This window comes from Cyprinus carpio, chromosome B13, assembly GCF_018340385.1.
Source record: "Cyprinus carpio isolate SPL01 chromosome B13, ASM1834038v1, whole genome shotgun sequence".
Lineage (NCBI taxonomy): Eukaryota > Metazoa > Chordata > Actinopteri > Cypriniformes > Cyprinidae > Cyprinus > Cyprinus carpio.
This window is the reverse complement of record NC_056609.1, coordinates 13079929-13096284: the sequence shown is the minus strand read 5'-3', so window position 1 is coordinate 13096284 and position 16356 is coordinate 13079929. Positions and strand designations below refer to the sequence as shown.

At 37.1% G+C, this 16356-nt stretch overlaps 1 pseudogene; it reads left to right on the top strand.

Annotated features, from left to right (window-relative positions):
• The first annotated feature begins 7768 nt into the window (after window positions 1-7768).
• Window positions 7769-11600, top strand: LOC122139507 (annotated as a pseudogene).
• The last annotated feature ends 4756 nt before the right edge of the window (window positions 11601-16356 follow it).

The following is a 16356-nucleotide window of genomic DNA, read 5'->3' as shown; positions in this document are numbered from 1 at the left end:
GATAGGATAGACAGTGGGCTGAAGGATGAAGAGAGAACTAAAAGATAATTTTCCTAAGCGTTTGAAACAACACAGACCATTTTCAATCAGGTCTCTTCTCTATATGCTTGGCTGTGATAAGTACTATCCTTATCACTGCATCGCGAGACGGCTTTGGTTTAATAGTGTTGCTCATCCCTGCTTGCTGAGTAATTGTTTTGTAGCCTCTCTACTTATCAAATGCAGTGTTGACTGAATGATGTGCTGCCTTGTGTACAGTACTGCGAATGACTGGAAATGAAAAGGTACACAGAACACAAATATCAGAAAAATATGCTTGAAGAAAAGAAAAATGTTGGAGCTGAGTGGGATATTTACATAAGAACCTTCACAAATCAATATCTCCTTGAAGCAAAAGTAGTTAAAGCAGCATGAATAAAGCAGCTTGAACAAGGTGTTGTTCAGTACATACTGCAGATGGTCAGGTTATGAATTTTTCATATCTCAAACTGTCCTGTAGTTGCTTAAAATTATGTGCTTGTTTCTACCATACATGAGGACATAAATACATTCTCAATCTAAGCAAATGTTTCACCAATATGTCATGAAGAAATCACAGATAGAGAATATTTTAAGCATGAAAACAAATAACTTTGACTAAAGATAAAAAAAAAAAATATATTAGAAACTCAGGATTTAACCTTAAAAAAATCGTTGCTCGTTTACTAAAACTAAAAACGTACCGAGAAGCTGCATCACAGTAAAATATGTCCGTGTGTTTACATAGAACGAAAGGAACGCAAAAAATAACGTTATATGTGACCTTGTTTAAATGTCAGTAAACCCATTAAAAACGTACTACTTTTTATTTTAAGTGATACATAAAATAACTACCGCACGTACCTGTCCACTCCCACTAGGTTCACACAAAGCAATTTGGGAAAAAAAAAAATCTGATAGGATTTAATTCTTAACTTTTCGCCACTATTTGTACTATACAATACTATAGCTACTATTGTAGGCTACTATACAGAAAAATGGCAAATAGACAGAAACAGGAATAGAAAGCATACAAAAATACATAAAATAGAAAAACAAAGAATTAACAAATAAAGATAAAGCTAGAGAAACATATTTATTTATTTCAAGCTCTTTTATGCCAGCAGAGAAGGCTTTGCTGAACCTTACAGTTCGCCACTACCTTGTTGTAAGTAAATAAGTAAATAAGCAAATCTCATTGGATGGCTAAAATAGTAATTCTACTGATGCAAATAGAAATTACATTGATTCATCTGTATGCAAGGAGGGACATTTTCTTTGTCAGTTGCTGAGAGCTTTGGAGGCCTCTGACAGTCTGAGGCCTCAGATCACTAGCCTCGCTGGGCAAATTTTCAAATCAATCATAGAGACGATGGAACATCAAAGAAGCACAACCTTTACTTTCAATAAAATATTTCAAACCATGCAAAGCAAATCTCAGGAGTCCTTACCACCAACACAAGCATGAAGTGAGACTGTTTATGTGATAGGTCTCCCTTGATGAAAGCTTTGTTTGGCTGAATTCCACTTACTTGCCCCCACACATCTGTGCGCCTATCGCACACACACTGAGCTCTGTAGGTGGGCTTTCCCTTTCCACTTCACTCCGCTCATCCTTTTGAAGATGGTACACAAACGCTTGATGAGAGGGAAGAAAAGTGCAGTTTTTGCAACAGTTGTGACAGCAGATCAGATAAGCAGAGCGATGCAGACTAATGAAGCATTAATGGGCATAAAACACACTTGTAATAAAATAATTTTTGACCTTAATGCTAGCACACAACCATAGCTGTATTTCCTATATTCTTTGCTGAATCCCACAAATAATTATGATTCTGGCGGGAGTTTGCAGTAAATTTGCTGATTACAGTACGCTGGGGTCTTTACCTGCTGAAATCTGGATATTGATATTGGCAAAGAAGTAAAATAAAACCTGGAGTGTAATAAATTTGGAATAATTAAAAATTTTGAAAGTTTTTGAAAGAGGTCTCTTATGCTCACCAAGGCCATATTTATTTGATAAAAAATACAGAAAAAGAGTAGTATTATGAAAAGTTAATATAATTTAAAATAACTGTTATCCAACCGTTTATGTATTTTAAAATGTAATTTATTCCTGTGATGCTAAAGCTGAATTTTCAGTGTCACATGAAGAATAGAAAGTTCAAAAGAGCAGATTTTATTTAAAAAAAAAAAAAAATCTTTTGTAACATTATAAATGTCTTTACCCTCAGTTTAATGCATCCTTGTAAGTATTTTTATTCCTTTAGTAAAAAAATAAAATAAAATAAAAACCACTCACTGACCCCAAACTTTGGTAGTGTATCATGGTTTCCACAAAAAATATCATGCTATTTTTAACATATATAATGATGATAATAATCTGAAATATCAGAAATAAATAAGCCTCAAATCAGCATATTAGGATTTCATAAGGATCATGTGACACTGAAAACTGGAGTAATGGCTGCTGAAAATTCTGCTTTTACCATCACAGAAATAAATGACATTTTAAAATACATTAAAACAGAAAACAGTTATTTTAAATAGTGATAATATTTCACAATACGACTGTTTTGCTGATCAAATAATTGCAGCCTTGGTGAGCATAAAAGTCTGCTTTCAAAAAAACTTTTGACCGGTACTTTATGAGATATTTGATTTGTTTAAAGCTAGCTACTATACTACGGTAATTGATTATTTAACATTTACATATTCTTAATAAAATATAGTATGATATGAATATTATGGAAGTGTAGTAAGCATATACACCTAATAGTGCTGACCGTGCACACATATAACCAGCACAATCTACACACTCTCCACTTCTCATGCTCACTTATAATAAGACCCATGTCACAACAGCAGAGCACTTCACTTTCAGAGCAGCCTGTAAAGTCATTACAGCAATCTTTATTAACCTTTGACCCTTCAGACAACTCCACAATAAGTTAGACTCAAACCTTGTCACTATTAATTTCATCTTAAAACTGAAGATCCTCAATTATCACTTAATTTACATACTGTGCATTCACCTGCAGCGCAAACAGTATGTGACTGTGTGTGATTTGTAAACCACTTGACTGGGGTTAAGGGAGAATCTTTTTTGTTTTTAGTCCATTATGATAATGCCAACCTGTCACTGCAGTGCTCCCCACAGGCAGCCCATGGGTAATAAAGTCAACTCTGATTTATTACATGTGAGTCAAACGTGTGTGTGTGGAACAGTAAAGGTGTCAGAGGATAAATGCAATGTTCATGAAAGAAAGAGCAGCATATGTGGCAATATAGAGACCAAGGGGTGGCATACAAATGTGGATGTGGATATGAAATCGGGTTAAAAATGAATAATGTGAGTGATTAAGATTCATCGCTGCTCTCTGACATCAGTATGCACATATACTTTTACGTCAAAGCCCTTGGGCTTTTTGGGCCAGAAATTCCTCTGGCTGGCCTATAAATCTTGATAGAGTTCATCCACAGCACATCCACTCTCAGACTCCATACAGATCTTTAATTATTTATACCTTCAGTTCTGATCACCCAGAACTAATTCATGGCAGAGGTAGTGTGTGTGTATTCGTATATAAGTGTACGTGTGCATGCATATGTCTGTTTATGTGAGGGTCACAATGGCTACATATAAATATTGTATGAGAACAGGCCTTTAAATATGAATCCAATCCAGAAAGATGGACTCTTTTCTAGTCATTCATCTGAGGTCCATTTATCACCACACTGCTTTTAGAATGGCGAGAAAGGAAAGAAAAATGGAGAGAAAAAAAAGAAATGGATGTGGTATAATGATGCTGTTGAGATATAGAGAGAAAGAGTGATATTGTCCAGCGTACCCTTGATTTCTACTGATTTTTAACTGTTTTTCTATCATGGCTAACATGACATGAAAAGGAAGCAGTTTGGAGTGTCAGTGTGTGGTATATTTGCATGAAGACAGCACAACCATCTTACGGAAGCACCTCTGCTGTCGGCTGGCCTCCCACCTGTAATTACATGGCAAGTGGGTAGAAAGACTCTCATTTGTATATTTGTGTGTGTGTGTGTGTGTGTGTGCATCCATGTAGCTAAGACACATAGCTAAGACAATTTCTCAGTAAGGATTAGTGAATAAGAGAGGGATGTGGTGGATTTCAAGGTCTGTTTAAATGCAGACTAGGATACACTATGGCTAAGAGAATTTGCTTAATGAGGAAATGTGGAATAATGTTTTCAGGATTACTGTAAAATGATGTCTCCTTCACATTAAAATTAATTTTGGTACATTCTTCATGATTTGATACATGATTTCTACACAAAACAGACTGTACTAGTGCTACTTTGTTCCTTATTGGGATCTAATTTATGTATTTAGTTTATATAGTTATTTAAGCAATATCAAACATTAACAGATACTCAGAGTGTGATATTGCTTTCAAAACTACTGCTGAACAAACAGACAGTTATTAATGCAAACTATAGGAAAAGGAGGAAATACTGAGTAATATAGATTTTAGACACAATACTGTTAGTAAGTTCTATACAATGAGAAACAAGTTCCTGAATATTTTTAAATTAATTGGTTGGGTGAATAATACAGTGGCTCATTTATGAAGACAGTTCCTTGTTTTGTTCTTAAATGAATCAGTGTGTTTGAACATATCGATTCAGTGAATCATTCACTGACTCACCCATAAAACTGTCCCTTGTCCACACCTACTTGTGTAACTATAACCTGCAAAAATAGTCACTGAATAAATCAGTGTTTTGAATTAATCACTTGAGTGATTGATTCAAAGACTCACTTGTTTCATCCCTGAATGAATCTGTGTGTTCAAACAAATCCGTTTGAAACCATCATTGAAAAATCCCACAACTTATACAGAAAGACAGTCTTTCTGTCACCACCTTTTGGCAACCTATAATTATGTAACCTGCAGAAAAAGTCACTGAATGAATAAGTGGTTTTAAATAAATCAGTTGAGTAAATGACTCAATGACACACTTCTAGGTAATTACTTGTTTTATCCCTGAATGAATCAGTGTGTTCAAACGAATCAGTGAAAAGAACGATTCCCTGACTCACTCACAAAAACAGCCCCTTGTCGCCACCTACTGGCACAACCTTCAGTCACTGAAAAATCGCACAACTAATACAGACTGACAGTCTTTTTGGAATGTATAAAAAAAAGATAGATGTGGAGTCATACAAGCAGGGAAAAAATATAACATCTAATTTAATATAATATCTATAACATAATTTTATAATATATTTTTAACCAGTCCAAAACAAATCAATGTTATGGAGGTTAGGAAAAAACATTGTGATTCTTAGAATGTTAGAATAATAATCTACTTGATGTTTAGAAAATGTTAGCATTATGAGCCATGTGCGGATCAAATGTGGTGATATGTTGTCTTTGTATAAAAAGGTATTCTTTTGTGTTTCAGAATTGTCTCAAAAAGATTTGTTTTTGTGTTGATTCGTAAAGCTGTACCAAACTATTCTCTTATTATAATTCCTCATAAGCTTCTGGCAGATCTGAAGAAGAGAATGAAAGCATCCATTACAATTCACGGGGGTAACACACAGCATAAGATAATGTCCTGATGTTGCCATGGTGATGCAAGGCTTTGAGATCGAAGGTTTGAGGTGTCATTTGGGAAGACTAAATGGTTGATTCAAGGCTGAGACCGGCACAATACAATACATTAACCAATGTTGTTTTAGCTGGCACCATAAACTGAATTGAGATATCTCAGGGGATCAAGGTTTATTAAGCACTTAACCAAGAGAGTAAATCAGAGGGAGGACTGATAGGGGTAGAACAGTCTGTGTGTTGTGCTTGAGGTCAGGTCATATCCATGGCACATGATTAGTCAGATCAAATACTGATGAAAGGGATACAGAGAGGACCCTTTTAAAAACTGAAATTATCAAGTCCTCTACATATTCTTTGGATTAGCATTGAATCTATTTATATACATTGGCATATATAAATTAAAGTGATTTTGGTTCCTTTAATCATGTCTTTTCCAGGAACTAAAGCCCCTGAATGAAAAGAAACAAGAATCAATAAGACTTTAATTATGATGCATATGTTTTAGAGCAACACAGTATTCCTCATACATTTAACATGTATATATTATAAGCAGTTTCATTAAGCAATGATATATCACTGTCCCCCTCACCATGTATGTGGGGAACAGAGTTAAAGAGATTTCTTTTTTTTTTTTTACTTCCTGTAGCTGGCAAAAAAACAAATTCAAGGCCATTTTCTGAGTGGCAACAAGGCTAATGAAACCACTTAAATGCATGTCATCATCCAAGCATACTCTGGGTTAGTCTCTGCAATCTGCCTTTATGAAGGTCACCTGCTCATCTAGATCCAGACACTTGACCTTTCTTGGCCCTAAATAAGGGAACAACGTCAGAGAGAACATTCTGACAAACATTGATTTGTTTATTATGTTTTATCAAGTAGATTTCCATGTTATATGAAGTATTGTAGTGTGTTGTTCACTGAGACCACTAGTTAAAGTGCTTTATTGGCATTTTTCCAATTTATCACATTTCTTTTGCTGCAAAATATTTAATCAGCCATTCATCATAATTATTTCAGTGAAAAGTTGAGAGTAGTCCAAAAAGCAACTTGAGCTTTTTAATCTGAATAGTTTGCACAAAGAGTGTCATGACCAGGCCGAATTTGTACTTATTTGATTAGTATAAATATATTATATAATAATATATATATATATATAATATATTAAATGAAATAAATACATTTAATCAGGTTTTTATTCCAAGTTTTTTTATTTTTTTTATTAGACTTAGCTCACACAAAAATGAAACTTGTCAGACCTTCGTTCATATTCAGAACACAAACTAAGATATTTTTTGCTGAAATCCGAGAGCTTTCTGACCCTCCATAGGCAGCAATGTAATTAAAATGTTCCCAGACTCAGAAACGTGGTAAGAACATCGTTAAAATAGTCCATGTGACATCAGTGGTTCAGCCGTAATTTTACGAAGCTATGAGATTACTTTTTGTGCACAAAGAAAACAAAAATTATGACTTTATTCAACAATTCTTCTCTTCTGCTTCACTATCCTCCACTATTGTCGACAGTACCACAACACGCGCATGCATTCTTCTGCTCGTAAACAAGGCGCAGCACATGTGAGTTCTATGTCAGCAGCAGCACGTGAATGCTTCGTGGTACTCTAAATAATTACGCAGAAGAGAATTGTTGAATAAAATCTTAAAATTACTGTTGAACCACTGATGTCACATGGACCATTTTAAGGACATCCTTACTTCTGGATCTGGGAATATTTCAGTTACATTGCTGTCTATGGAGGGTCAGAAAGCTCTTGGATTTCATCAAAAATATCTTAATTTGTGGTCCGAAGATGAATGAAAGTCTTACGGGTTTGGAACGACATGAAGATGAGTAATTAATGACAGAATTTTCTTTTTAGATGAACTAGCCCTTTAAGTTCACTGTAGCTGCCAAAGCTGTTGGAATCTGCTTTGACAGGCAGTAAATCTATTCATTATACATAATTAATGTAAAAAAGGTGGATGTTAATTTGCAAAGAGTGGTAAAATATGATTTTATCGAATAAGAGAACCTGAACAGTAAAATTATTTTGACAGCCAGCTGCACTGTACAAAAAGGGCAGAGCAGGCACTTCTGTCTGTTGAAAAACAGCATTACAGTGTGATGTAATGTACAAAGCAGATGAGCAGTGATGTGCTGGATGGCTGCAGGGTGTGAATCCACAAGACTGACAGGTGAGTTGATCTGTGTTAGTGCTTGGGTCATTGATTTGGGGGACAAATAATTCATTTGGGAACAACTTTGTAGTGCTGGGCTGTCCAATTCAGTGACTCATATGCTTAGAAGAAACGACCATCAGATCCTCTCACTTCTCTGCTTCTCCTCCCACTCAAACACCCACAAGGACATGGACATTTTTGCAATTATGACATACATGTGTGATTTAACTGGTATGTGAGGTTATTGTTGAGTGTGTGTGTGTGTGTGTGTGTGTATGTGTGTGTGTTTATTTGTTTATGTTTATGAATGTTGCTGCATCATGTGTGCTCATTTTGAATATTATATTTGTGCTTGCTTGTGTATCTTTGACTTGCCTGGGGAGAGGATACTGAAAGACTCTTAGTCATCTCTTTTAATGTCTGATTGGGGCTGACATTTTGGGAACCATAGTGATCAGTACGCCTCACCTGATGAGTCATACACTATCCTCACATTCTCTCCAATCTATTCACCATCCACACAATCTCATTGTCATACGAATACAAGTATACATTGTGAAACCCCGTGAAGGTTATTCAGACAATGAATAAGACATGAAAACACACATCAATTAGATCCAAAGATTTTCTGTTTATTGCAATGTTCTTTGAATGAATTCTGTCCTCTTTTACTCACCCTCATGTTGTTCCAATCCTGCATGACTGACTTTCTTCTGCAAACATAAAAGGAGAAGCCAAAAATAGCTTTTTCGATTGGTACATTTCACTTCTGAAGCTATACAACTGTGTGAGAGGAACAAAGCAAAATTGAATCATACCCTCCGGCATAGCTCTGAAATTTAATTCTGCATTTTAGCTTATGTTCATTTATAAAGCACACAAGAACTAATGACATTTGGTGTCACTGATAAAACCTGTTTTTTTAATATGGTCAGAATTATTGAGATTTGTGAGCTTTTTTAACTAGTTCTTTAAATTGTGTTGTCCAAGGGTAACTACTTTGAATTTTTTTTTTTTTTTACCTGAAGTGAAGTCTGTAAAAATAAGATAATACTTTTTAAAGTAAGACTTAAAAGACTTAAAGTCACATTGAGAGATTTACAGTTGCAATCAACAGTTATAAAATCACAATTACAGTCACAATTAAAAGAAATAAAGTTTCAATTGTGAGACATATTTACGAGAAATAAAGTAAAATAAAAAGTTAATAAAAAGAAAATTGCAATTAAGAGAAATACAGTCACAACTGGGAGACAGCCACAGTTAAAAGACATAAAGTCACAATTGTGAGATAAATTTGCAATTCCGAGATATATAATGTCGCAGTTAAAAGAAACAAATCGCAATTGTGATAAAGTTGCAGTCGTAAGATATAAAGTCACAATTAAGAGAAATAAAGTTGCAGTTGTGAGCTATAAACACTCCCTGTGCTGTTACCTTGTCGTGGTGGGATTGCTTGAGTGCTTCCGTGATTCTGAAGGCTCTGAATATCAGTGGGGGGTCATACCATCAGTAGGTTCAACCATGCCGGGCAGGTTTCTAGAGTAGAGGCCAGGCGAAAAGCAGCAACTGGCCCTCCAGGTTGGGGGTTGGGAGTGGGGTTAAATAACCCATCTTGTAAAAAATGTGCCAGTTACAGAAAAATTGACGAATAAAAAATAAGGCAGATGCAATTAGGCAGATGCAGCCTCAGATCACCACCTCCTGGTGGGGAAATTCAAGTTAAGGCTGAAAAGATATCAGCTAGCAAAGTGTCAAAGAGCGAAATATAACACCGACTACCTCAGCAATGCCCAAGTGACGAAACAGTTCAAGGATATTCTCTCAAAGAAAAAACGCAGAGATGCAGCTTAAAAAAGGGGGAAGAATGGACAATAAATAAAGAGTGGGAACACCTAAAAGCTGCTTGGAGCTCAACAAGGAGGAGGCCCTGGGGAGAAGATCTCAAAATCACAAAGAATGGATAACACCAGAAACTCTCAACATAATCCAGCAGAGGAGGAAGGTGAAGGAAAAAGTGAACAATGCAAGAACAAGATCTGAAAAAGCAGTGGCTCAAAAGGAGTACAACAATTGCCACAAAGAAGTGCGGCAGAACATCAGGAGGGATAAGAGATCACAGATAGAGAGGCTAGCTAAGGAGGCAGAACTCGCGGCATCTCAAAGAAACATGAGAGAACTGTATAACATCACAAGGAAATTGTCTGGGACACATCGACAAAGTAATAAACCAATCATAGACAAGAATTGCCAGCTACTTTTAAACATGAAAGAGCAGCTCGACAGATGGGTAGAGCACTTCCAAGAGGTCCTGAACAGACCACCACCAGCAGAGAGGCTGATCCTATAACCAGGATACCGTTAAACATCAAGTGTGACAGACCAACAAAAACTGAAATAAAAGCTGCAATCAAACAAATGAAAACCGGCAACGCTGCTGGCCCTGACAATATTCCAACTGAAGCCCTTAAAGCTGATATAAATACATCTACAGACATGCTCTACAGCCTCTTTGGGAGAATTTGGGAGGACGAGAAGACGCCCACAGAATTAACAGAGGGGCACATAGTGAAACTACCAAAGAAGGGTGACCTAAGGAAGTGCAACAACTACCGAGGGATTACCCTACTTTCAGTGTCCAGTAAGGTTTTTAATCGGATCATCAATCAGGAAAGATCGCTCATGCACAGACCACATAGCAACACTATGCATCATCATTAAACAGTCTATTGAATGGAATACGTCCCTGTACATGGATTTCATTGACTTTGAAAAAGCTTTTGATAACACTATGTCAGCTAATGTAATACTATGGAATCCTCACCAAGATCATAAACCTTATCAAGAACTCATATGATGGCACCGTGTATAAAGTCATGCATGCAGGCCAGCTTTCCCAGAGCTTCAAAGTCAAGACAGGTGTCAGACAGGGATGTCTTCCCTCACCATTCCTCTTCCTTCTTGCAATTGACTGGGTCATGAGGGAAACAACTGAGGGGAAGAGAAATGGAATCCAGTGGACAATATGGGAGCAGCTGGATGATCTGGAATTTGCAGATGAATAGTTCTTCTCTCACATACACAGACAAAAATGCAAGAAAAGACAGACAGACTTTCACATACTGCCACTCCCAATACAACAAAAACACTAGTGATTAAGATCCACTCCAAAACCAGAAATCCCATTTTCTTGAACAGCACTGCTCTAGAGGAGGTAGAAGCTTTCACCTACCTAGGCAGTGTTGTGGACACCACCGGAGGGACGGAGGCTGACACCGGAAGCGGGATTAACAAGACCAGAGTGGTGTTTAACATGCTCAGAAAGATATGGAGCTCAAAAAACATCTCCACCTAAGAAATGCACCTTCAATTCCAACGTGAAACAGGTGATGTATGGATCCAAATCATGGAGAATAACAAAACACACAATGCACAGGTTGCAAACATTCATCAACACCTGCCTCAGAAGGATATTAAACATCTGGTGGAAAGACAAAATGAACAATGTGGACCTGTGGAAAAGGACAGGCCAAGACCCCATAGACTTACAAATCCCAAAGAGAAAGTGGAGTTGGACTGGACACACCCTCAGAAAACCTGCCACAAACACTTGCCCGACAAGCCCTGAAATGGAACCCCTGAGGGAAAAGGAAACAAGGTTGCCCCAGGAACAGCTGGAGAAGAAGCGTAGAGATGTCCGAGAGTGGGCTCAACTGGGGAGAGCTCGAGCGAAAAGCCATAAACAGAGTGAAATGGAGGATATTCGTCAATGGCCTATGCACCTACGAGGAGCAAAGCGCTTAACTAACTAAAACTGTGAGCTATAAAGACACAATTAAGAGAAATAAAGTTGCAATAATAATAAAGATGTGAGAAAACCTCACTTGCCAGAAATGAAGTCACAATTGTGACAAAATTTCATGAAATTTCTCATGTGCATTCTGATTGGGTGAATGCTGATGTTTTGAAAAAAATAGTTTAATTTCTCACTGTGAAAAACAAAACGATTGTATTAATGTCTTAATATAGTTCAGGAAGATTGAAATAAGCTCCCAAACTGTCCACCAGTCATTAAAGGTCAGACTGATCAGACAGTGAAAGTGCAAAAAGGACTCCAACACCTCAGATCATAACGAGTACGGGTGTCTGCAGGGACACCCCGAACACACACAGAGACATTACTCTAGTCATGTGTCCATGATGTCACCCCTCTCGAGCGTTATCTTACTAGCAGAAAGGGAAAGGTGAGCAAAGGGGCAGTTGGTAGTTTGGTCAGATAAACCTCCTGAAGAGAGCGAAATGCCGTGACACACATTAATATGAAAAGCACAGTGTGAACTCATATACGCACACTTTAAACATTTGTTCCCCTGCTCATTGTCCCAAGAGAGCTGTGTAGTGGATAAGAGGCACAGATGGCCACTGTCAGGACTGCTGATGAAGTGAAACGTCAAGAAGTGTTTCTCATCACACACACACACACGTTTTCTGATGCAATGGAGTTCACACTGGATTATCAACGCCTCTTTGGCCTTATGATGCACATTCAGATGTCTTGCTCTGCTGACTGCTTCAGTACTGATAATACCACAGCAATTTAATCTTCTTTAAAGAAGTGTACAGTTACAGTACATTGGGCAACAGGGCATATAAATATATAGCTACATCTAGACCTTAGAGAAAGAGATAAAGCCTAAAAAGAGCAAATGTTGGGGTAAATTGTGAAAGCATGTCCATATTGCGCTCCCAGGCTAAAGAAGTAAATCCATATGCACTTATACACATACTAAGCATGCATATATCAACACATCAAACATAATCAACATACGGCATATTCATAATATTTTTGGTAAAGTCACTCACATGAAAGACTAGATTCACATCACATCAGATTATAAAAACAGGCCAGAGGGCTTCGTGATTCATACTGGACTCACAATACATGTCAAGACATGAATCATTTACTAGAATAATTCCTTATATTTTCCATCATTCTTGGGTTTTTTTTTTTTTTTTTTTTTTCAATTTCAGTTCGACTCTTGGCAGATGGATGAGTGGAGTCAAGGATTCTTCTATAGATAGAAGTGGTGCCCATTTGTGGTGAGCCATTTTGAAGCCATCAGCCTAAATAAATGATGGCTTGATGACAGAGGAGTGTGGAGCTGATAAAGATTTCAGCTGAAAATCCACAGTTCTTTTGAAAGTGAGAAAGTGGGAGAGAAGATAACTAGCATGCATCCACATGCATCTTCATTAAGACAGTTTAATCAACAGTTTCCTCAGGATGTAATTTTACACGTCTCTCCAAAGCTGATTCAGAAGCGGATATGAAGGACTCATCTTGCATTACAATACTACGAGGAAACAAACAACTTTAATCGTTACTTCTGTTTATTGCCATCTCAGACGGATTTTGTATTCCTCAGTGGCAAAACACTGCAAAGTCCAATAATCTAGTGCATCTGACTCATAACAGGAGATGACTATAGAGCGTCAGAGCTGAAATTTGGAAGGGAGCTCTGAATTTCAATGATCTCTGATTCACCATGAAGATTTGAGAGTGAGAAGTACACTGATTCTTCTTTTGAATAATTACTTTATGATACATTCTACATAGGGTGAATGAGTGTAGTAGTACATATTTTTAGCCCGAAACAGTCCCAGATGCTCTCATGTCTTATTCATGTACCATTTGGTCTTGAATGATGCTTGACTTAAGTGTCTTACAGCAGCCTCAATTTTGCCTGTGTACGACATCACTTTTTAATCTCACAGGGTGGTTTTTCTACCCAAAATGTGCAAACCATGAGTACTTTGAACAACTTTATCTTAACATCTTGCATTTGGCGCCTCAGGGTCATCAGTTGAAGTACTTCTTTTCAGAAGCTTTCTTGAACTCCATCCCATCTGCCCTTAAGCCCTCCAGTTTCTCCTCGCCATATTTCTACATGTGCTTTAATCTTTGTAAAAGGACACAAAACCAAAAACACTCAAATGACTGAAAATATACTGTACACACATTTAGGAACACTGGGATACAGCATGACCTTGAACTGCAGAGAGTGTGTGGTGGATGCTGGGAGTGCAGTGGCTCATAGGTCAGTAAATCTACTGCACTTGTGGCATTTGAAATTGTTTAGTGTTTCTCTTTTTCTCTTTGTTCCTCTCGCCACCCCTCTTTCCATCACTCAGATTGAAATAGAAGTAGTGAAGACCTTTTCCATCCACCCTTAAAGTACACAGTGCTATTCAACGTGGACACCCTAACAGCACAAATGGACAACAGAGATTTATCTAAACATCACTGGAACCTTTTCTCTAGTACACACTTGTGCATACACACACGATTGTTTACAGTGGTGAAAAAATGTGTGAATTACACCATGTCTGATGATCAAAATGGCCTGTGCAAAACACACATAAAAGAGACATAAAAGTGTGTCTGAGTGTCAGTGAGGACACATCTTATTTGTCAGGTCAATAATACTGATCAAAGCTAATGTCACTCTCCTTCAAGCTAAAACTATAAGATAAACTACACAAGACTTTTCTAAAGCTTCCAGAAGCCAGAAAGCTTCCTTTAAAGATGTACTCAAGGATTTTGCATTCATTAAGAAGTTTTACACAGAGAAAATTGGGAGTATTTTTCCAAAAATGTTTAAAATGTTGTTTACTCACATGAGATGAATCCAGTCAAAACACTCATAAAAGTGGTTCATACTACACACAAGCAACATGTCTTCTAAAGCTAGTAATGGGGAAAATGAAGCTTTTTGAAACTCTGAATCATTTGAACCAATTGCTTGGCAACAAGATACTGTTTTGAAGGGCTTGAAACACCACATGCCGGTCAGAACTGTGCATATGCAACAAGAAACTCAACCCAATCACGTCAATAATTATCTGGTTACAATGGTAGGCGACTCACTGGAGAGAAAATGAGCAATAAATAACACTGTAAATGTCTTACACAATTTGTGTCTTACACATTTTCTCCTATTGTGTTTGAAGAAAGGAGACTCATATGAGTTTGGAATGGCACAGTGGTGAGTAAATGATGACCAAACTGACTCACAACATATTAATGGCTTTATGGAGTAATGTACTTGAATTAACAAGTGACACGAGTAAAAAAAAACTAAATACATAATACATTTTTTTTTCTTTTTTTAGATGTGCAGTATTATTGTCTGTTGTATGATGTGTCCTCTATGTTTTATTTTTTTGGATGTAACCCAATAAGGCAATATGGCAGGAATCCCATCTGACTAACAACCTCTGCGATACAGGTCTTTATTGCAATAGTCGTCAATTCATTCTGACCAAGACAGTTTAGTAATTATGCAGGTGTATTTAGAGCGGTGAGAACACGGCAGTGTGTTGCATGAATGATTTCATATTATGTGGCAAGTTATTCATCTTGACTAAGAGTCTCATTTACTTACAATCCACTATTAGGAATGATAAAGCATGCACTCTGATCCTCTATTTGCAGATGGAGATGTTTGACTGAGGGTAAAAAACAGTTTCTATTAAAAACAGGCACAACTATTAATCTGAAGCTTTGGGGAAAGCTTGCAAGCACTCATTTGCCATACCAAATAATGGTTGATTTCCATTTGTTCCAGTCAGGACACAATTTAATCATATCTCATCTATTATCTGAAACATTTTTTGATGTTGGATAACAGCAGCAGTATTAGTGGCATCATACAGATTTGTGATTTATGCATGTGCACGCGTGTATCTTTAATGCGTGTAATAATGGTTTGAAATAGGGTCAGACAACCCCTAAACAGACTACTGGCACTGTCGCCATAGCAACAACCAGTTCTGTCATCCCCCTGAACTGTTGCCAACAATCTGATGTCTTTCATAAGACACACAAACACAACACATGTCCTTTTAACTCAACAGGGGAGGTCTAGAATGATGGACAGCACATCCTAACCTTGGTCCAGCCCCTACAAAGTCTGTCACAGGGGGTCTGTGTAGTCATCTATTCAAGCAACACAGGCTTCAGAGGCTAAACATGCACTGAACAGCCAGAGGCCTAATGTCCAGACCCCACCCACTGGGTCTTTAAACGGAGTGAATGCCTGAAGAGCTTGGTGCTCTGTATGAGAACGGACCTATAACACAAAAACAAGTCTAGTTGACAGCTGTGTTGCATTTTAAAGGAACATTTATGTCTTATTGACCTTTTTTCTGTTCATTACAGTTAAACTGACAACTCTGTCCACATTTACTTAGCCTGCTTGCATTGCAAACCCACATGACTTGCTTTAACAAAATATATTTTGAAATAAAAACTTAATTTTTGTCCTTACAATGTAAGAGGGTAAGTAAATGATGACAGAACTATTCCCTATATAGCTCAAGTAAGATAAAACTAGTAAAAATAATCATATTATGAGATTTACCACCTTTAAAATTAGTACTGTCTGGTAATCTTCTAAATTTCCCATCTGTGGCATGTTTAGCTGAAGCATTAAACACAGCTGAGTACACAATTATTTTATAATCTTTCTAAGCTCAACATTCTGCTTATGTATATGAG